Source organism: Trachypithecus francoisi, unplaced genomic scaffold (genome assembly GCF_009764315.1).
Source record: "Trachypithecus francoisi isolate TF-2019V2 unplaced genomic scaffold, Tfra_2.0 Lachesis_group13, whole genome shotgun sequence".
Classification (NCBI taxonomy): Eukaryota; Metazoa; Chordata; class Mammalia; order Primates; family Cercopithecidae; genus Trachypithecus; species Trachypithecus francoisi.
In genome coordinates this window covers 72,488,292-72,495,583 of record NW_022681458.1, presented here as the reverse complement: position 1 = coordinate 72,495,583, position 7,292 = coordinate 72,488,292, and the positions used below count along the sequence as shown (strand labels likewise).

General features: G+C 44.7%; 1 pseudogene across 1 annotated transcript; it reads left to right on the top strand.

Moving 5' to 3' along the window:
* Nucleotides 1-486: 486 nt before the first annotated feature.
* Nucleotides 487-2,329, top strand: LOC117094886 (annotated as a pseudogene). Its single transcript, XR_004441715.1, has 2 exons — nucleotides 487-635; nucleotides 964-2,329. The product of XR_004441715.1 is annotated as an elongation factor 1-alpha 1-like (transcript).
* The last annotated feature ends 4,963 nt before the right edge of the window (nucleotides 2,330-7,292 follow it).

Sequence of the window (7,292 nt, the reverse complement as noted above, 5' to 3'; positions counted from 1 at the left end):
TACCATTGCACTCCAACCTGGGCAACAGAGCTAGACCTTGTTTCAAAAAAAAAAAAAGTCTTTTTTAAAATTTGGATAACCATTCTAGAATTAGAATTAGACGTGGTAACAATCTTTTCAACAAATGTTGCTGGAACAATTATTGTTCATCCATATAGAAAAAAAAAGGAACTTTGCCATCTGCCTTATATTATGCCCAAAATTAATTTAACATGAATCACAGAACTAAATGTGAAAATAAAACAATACAGATTCTAAAAGAAATTAGAGGAGACTATTTCTGTGCATTTGGAGTAGGCAATGATTTTTTAAATGCAACATAAAAAGCACTAATTATCCAAAGACACCAATAGGAGAGTGAAAAAGAAAGCCATATACTGTGGGGAAGAAATCCACAATTCCTACATCTGATGTAACCTTTGTATCCAGATTCATTTAAAGAATCCTAATTAGCTTTTTCGCAACGGGTTTGCCGCCAGAACACAGGTGTGAAAACTATCCCTAAAAGCCAAAATGGGAAAGGAAAAGACTCATGTCAACATTGTCGTCATTGGACACGTAGATTCAGGCAAGTCCACCACTACTGGCCATCTGATCTACAAATGCGGTGGCATCGACAAAAGAACCATTGAAAAATTGGAGGGCCGGGCGCGGTGGCTCAAGCCTGTAATCCCAGCACTTTGGGAGGCCGAGACGGGCGGATCACGAGGTCAGGAGATCGAGACCATCCTGGCTAACACGGTGAAACCCCGTCTCTACTAAAAAATACAAAAAACTAGCCGGGCGAGGTGGCGGGTGCCTGTAGTCCCAGCTACTCGGGAGGCTGAGGCAGGAGAATGGCATAAACCCGGGAGGCGGAGCTTGCAGTGAGCTGAGATCCGGCCACTGCACTCCAGCCTGGGCGACACAGCGAGACTCCGTCTCCAAAACAAACAAACAAACAAACAAAAAAAAAAAAGAAAAATTGGAGAAGGAGGCTGCTGAGATGGGAAAGGGCTCCTTCAAGTATGCCTGGGTCTTGGATAAACTGAAAGCTGAGCGGGAATGTGGTATCACCATTGATATCTCCTTGTGGAAATTTGAGACCAGCAAGTATTATGTGACTATCACTGACGCCCCGGGACACAGAGACTTCATCAAAAACATGATTACAGGGACATCTCAGGCTGACTGTGCTGTCCTAATTGTTGCTGCTGGTGTTGGTGAATTTGAAGCTGGTATCTCCAAGAATGGGCAGACCCGAGAGCATGCTCTTCTGGCTTACACACTGGGTGTGAAACAACTAATTGTTGGTGTTAACAAAATGGATTCCACTGAGCCACCCTACAGCCAGAAGAGATATGAGGAAATTGTTAAGGAAGTCAGCACTTACATTAAGAAAATTGGCTACAACCCCGACACAGTAGCATTTGTGCCAATTTCTGGTTGGAATGGTGACAACGTGCTGCAGCCAAGTGCTAACATGCCTTGGTTCAAGGGATAGAAGGTCACCTGTAAGGATGGCAGTGCCAGTGGAACCACGCTGCTTGAGGCTCTGGACTGCATCCTACCACCAACTCGTCCAACTGACAAGCCCTTGCGCCTGCCTCTCCAGGATGTCTACAAAATTGGTGGTATTGGTACTGTTCCTGTTGGCCGAGTGGAGACTGGTGTTCTCAAACCCAGTATGGTGGTCACCTTTGCTCCAGTCAACATAACAACGGAAGTAAAATCTATCGAAATGCACCATGAAGCTTTGAGCGAAGCTCTTCCTGGGGACAATGTGGGCTTCAATGTCAAGAATGTGTCTGTCAAGGATGTTCGTCGTGACAATGTTGCTGGCGACAGCAAAAACGACCCACCAATGGAAGCAGCTGGCTTCACTGCTCAGGTGATTATCCTGAACCATCCAGGCCAAATAAGTGCTGGCTATGCCCCTGTGTTGGATTGCCACACGGCTCACATTGCATGCAAGTTTGCTGAGCTGAAGGAAAAGATTGATCACCATTCTGGTAAAAAACTGGAAGATGGCCCTAAATTCTTGAAGTCTGGTGATGCTGCCATTGTTGATATGGTTCCTGGCAAGCCTATATGTGTTGAGAGCTTCTCAGACTATCCACCTTTGGGTCGCTTTGCTGTTCGTGATATGAGGCAGATAGTTGCGGTGGGTGTTATCAAAGCAGTGGACAAGAAGGCTGCTGGAGCTGGCAAGGTCACCAAGTCTGCCCAGAAAGCTTAGAAGGCTAAATGAATATTATCCCTAATACCTGCCACCCCACTCTTAATCAGTGGTGGAAGAACGGTCTCAGAACTGTTTGTTTCAATTGGCCATTTAAGTTTAGTAGTAAAAGACTGGTTAATGATAACAATGCGCCGGGCGCGGTGGCTCAAGCCTGTAATCCCAGCACTTTGGGAGGCCGAGACGGGCGGATCACGAGGTCAGGAGATCAAGACCATCATGGCTAACACGGTGAAACCCCGTCTCTACTAAAAAATACAAAAAACGAGCCGGGCGAGGTGGCGGGCGCCTGTAGTCCCAGCTACTCGGGAGGCTGAGGCAGGAGAATGGCGTAAACCCGGGAGGCGGAGCTTGCAGTGAGCTGAGATCCGGCCACTGCACTCCAGCCCGGGCGACAGAGCGAGACTCCGTCTCAAAAAAAAAAAAAAAAAATGATAACAATGCATCGTAAAACCTTCAGAAGGAAAGGAGAATGTTTTGTGGACCACTTGGTTTTCTTTTTTGCGTGTGGCAGTTTTAAGTTATTAGTTTTTAAAATCAGTACTTTTTAATGGAAACAACTTGACCAAAAATTTGTCACAGAATTTTGAGACCCATTAAAAAAGTTTAATGAGAAAAAAAAAGAATCCTAATTGATAAAATTAAAAGAATTGATAAAATTGGTAATCCTAATTGATAAAATTGGAAGAATCCTACTTTATAAAAATCCTAATTGATAAAATTGGTAAAAATCACTTTTAAAAAACACACACTTTTTTTGTTTTTTTTTTTTTTTTAAGAGACACATCCGGCTAATTTTTAAATTATTTTTTGTAGATTCAAGGTCTGGGTCTCACTATGTTGCCCACACTGAGTCTCGAACTAGCCTCCCAAAGTGCTGGGATTACAGTCGTGAGCCACCTCTTCTGGCCAGCTCTCACAATCTTTAAATGGGCAAGGCCCTGCACAAAGGAGGACGTCAAATGGCAAATGAGCATCTGAAAAAGTGCTTAACATTGTAAATCAAGGAAATGCAAATTAAAGGCGCAATGAGAAACCACCACACCACCGTGTGGCCAAAATTAAAAACAATGACAGACTGGCTGCCCCGCCTCTGGCAGGGGTCCCTGGTGCGGGCGGGGAATGTCCCCGGCGGAGCTGGATGAGAGGCGCGCGCTGCTGGCAAGGCACCGCTGTGTGTGCTGGGACTGGCTCGCAGCCCACCGAGATGGCCCAGCAGTGGGACAAGGCCGTGAAGGGCTGCGCCCTGCACCCTAGAGGAGATTCAAAGCACAATCATATCTAAAGCACATGGATGTTCGATTTGACCAAATTCCTGGCAGATTTCCTGGTGGGAAAGAAGTCTTAAGGGAATAAGCTGGAGAGATGCTACTGAAAACTTTGAGGATGCCGGGCACTCTACAGATGCCAGAGAATTGTCCAAATCATAAATCACTGGGGTTTCATCCGGATGACAGATAAAGTTAACCAAGACTTCAGAATTTTTTTTTATTTTTTATTTTTAGATGGAGTCTCACTCTGTTGCCCAGGCTGGAGTGCAATGGCACCATCTGGGCTCACTGCAACCTCCCCCTCCCAGGTTCAAGCGATTCCCCTGCCTCAGCCTCCCGAGTAGCTGGGATTACAGGTGCACACCACCATGCCTGGCTAATTTTTGTATTTTTAGTAGCAACTGGGTTTCACCATGTTGGTCAGGCTGGTTTCAAACTCCTGAGCTCGTGATCTGCCCACCTTCGTCTCCCAAAGTTCTAGGATTACAAGTGCGAGCTACTGCACCTGGCCTTTTTTTTCCCCCCTCAAGAGACGATTTATCTCTATGTTGTCCAGGCTGGTTTCCAACTCCTGAGCTCAAGGGATGCCCCCGAGTGGTTGGGACTACTGGCATGCACCATTGGAAACCCTTATTACTACTGTTGACTTTAATTCCAGTTAGTAGAGCAGTTGAGTGATCCCAGCCATCTCAGCACTGGCGAAAACCTTCCTGTGTTGCCTCTACATGTAGGCAGAAGACTAAATAACTTTTCGGAAGCCAATGAAAGAAAAGGCTGCTTTGGATTAGGGAGAAAAGAAGCCAAAGTTAATTAACTATTTCAACTGTCAGTAGCCTTCATCTGAAAGAATAATTTTAATGTGTCTGTTTCCCTTTCCTCCTACACCAGAAACAAAGCAAGAAGAATTGTTCTATTCTTTCTGAAACTTTTCAAGTGTGCCTTTTTATTTACCAACTTTATTTTGAAGTCTCTTCGCTACGTAGTTTACTTATTGTAAGCATGAGCTTTTAATATTAATATTATATGTGGCTTAGAGTGGAATAATGGACATTGGAGATTACAAAAGGTGGGAGGGTGAGAGCAGGGGTGAGGGCTGAAAAATTGCTTATCGGGTACAATGTTCACTATTTAGGTGATGGGTGCACTAAAAGCCCACACTTCGCCACTACATAATATGTGCATGTTAAGAAATCTGCACTGGTACTGCCTATCTAGGTATAAATTAAAACTAAAATAAAAAATAATACCTGGCTTTAAAACATGACAGTGCATTGTCCAGAATGTTTAGCGACTACATTGCTAGTGTGAGTAAAAAAATGGTGGCCGGGCGCGGTGGCTCAAGCCTGTAATCCCAGCACTTTGGGAGGCCGAGACGGGCGGATCACGAGGTCAGGAGATCGAGACCATCCTGGCTAACATGGTGAAACCCCGTCTCTACTAAAAAAAAATACAAAAAACTAGCCGGGCGACATGGCGGGCGCCTGTAGTCCCAGCTGCTTGGGAGGCTGAGGCAGGAGAATGGCGTAAACCCAGGAGGCGGAGCTTGCAGTGAGCTGAGACCCGGCCACTGCACTCCAGCCTGGGCGGCAGAACAAGACTCCGTCTCAAAAAAAAAAAAAAAAAATGGTATGACCACTTTGGAAAGCTGTTTAGCAGTACATATTAGAGCTAAACACATGCCTGCCCTGTGACCCATAATTTCATTCTTAGGCATACACCTAACAGAAATGAGTGCAGAAGACATGTATAAGAATGTTCGGAATAGCTTTATTCATAACAGCAAAAAACTAAAAACAACCAAATGGTCAGATACAGAAGAATGGGCCAGACGTCCTGGCTCACGCCTGTAATCCCAGCACTTTGGGAGGCCGAGGTGGGTAGATCCCTTGAGGTCAGAAGTTTGAAACCAGCCTGGCCAACATGGCAAAACCCTGTCTCTACTTAAAACAGTACAAAGATTAGTCAGGCATGGTGGCAGGCACCTGTAATCCCAGTTACTCGGGATGCTGAGGCATGAGAATCACTTGAACCTGGGGGGCAGAGGTTGCAGTGAGCCGAGATTGTACCACTGCACTCTAGCCTGGGCAACACAGTGAGACTCTGTCTCAAAAAAAGGAAAAGAAACAGAAGAATGGATAAATCAATTGTGGTATGTGCATATACCACATGTTGTGGACTGTTTGTAGTTCCCCAAAATTCATATGTTGACATCCTAACCTCCAGTGGGATGGTATTAGGAAGTGAGGCCTTTGGGAGGTAATAACGTCATGGTGGTAGAACCCTCGTGAATGGGATTTAGTGCCTTGTAAGAAGAGACTGGAGAGTTTACTTCCTTTCTGCTTTTCACCTTGTAAGGATACATGAAGAAGATGGCCACCTGCAAACCAGGAAGCAGGCCATCATGAGACACCAGATCTAACAGCACCTTGATCTTAGACTTCTCAGCCTCCAAAACTGTAAGCAATAAATTTCTGTTGTTTAAGACACCCAGTCTATGATATTTTGTTATAGCTGTCCAAACTGACTGAGACCCAGATATATACATACTACATGATCTAGAACAGGCAAAGCTAATCAACGGTAGTTACTTTTAAGGAGGATATTGACTGGGAGAGGAGCACAAAAGAACTTTCTGGAGTGCAGAAATGTTCTGTGTCTCAATCTGGACGGTAATTACAAGGTAGTGTTCACTTGTGAAACTTCATTGAGCACTTAAAATTCATGCACCTTATAGTTTGTGTGTTACAATTCAATTTTATTTTATTTTATTTTTTGAGATGGAGTCTCGCTCTGTCGCCCAGGCTGGAGTGCAGTGGCCGGATCTCAGCTCACTGCAAGCTCTGCCTCCCAGGTTCACGCCATTCTCCTGGCTCAGCCTCCCGAGTAGCTGGGACTACAGGCGCCCGCCACCTCGCCCAGCTAGTTTTTTGTATTTTTTAGTAGAGACGGGGTTTCACCGTGTTCGCCAGGATGGTCTCGATCTCCTGACCTCGTGATCCAACTGTCTCGGCCTCCCAAAGTGCTGGGATTACAGGCTTGAGCCACCGCGCCCAGCCCTACAATTCAATTTTAAAAAGTTTAGCCCCCAAAGGCCCTTCTTTTCTCTTTATCTATCACAGCTATTTTATTTTACATGAAGTCTTGGTAAAGAATCTGTGCTGTTTTATCAACTTCCATGTATTGTCTTCTGTAGAAGATCTACTTATGGTTTCATGCATGCTGACCTCATTCACTTGCCAAATGTAGCAAATTGACCCAAGAAAATTTGGCTGTTCACAATTATTAGATAATTTAGGGGATAGTGGAGGCCACCAATTGTTAAACATAGGGGTGGGTTCTAGGTCTCCCCTTAACAACCTCACTTTCAGATGACTTATTACAATGAAGGAAATTTTTTTTAGACAAGATTCACATTCAAACATCTATTAGCAAGAAAACACAAAAGTAGTCCTACAACCCATTCCCAAAATTCACGGAGACCCTAGATTTCTGGCTTTTAGGCAACCTGATATTCATCTTGCATGCACACACACACACAAATAGAAAAGCTTAGCAAGCCTAGCAGCGTTCGGAGTGGTATTCTTGGCCTGGAGTTTCGATTCAGTTGAGTTTTCTGCCCCTTAGTGATGAATTCTCTCACTTGCCCTGACCAAAAGTCTAAAATATTGTCATCATCTGCCTTGAATACTTTTTCATGGATTTTCCCCCCTCGCATTTAAAGTCCAGGTTAAAATGATAAGTCCATTCTTTGAAGCCATCAGGGTTGGTATGGCACTACAGGATGTTGGAACTTGGCTTCCTTC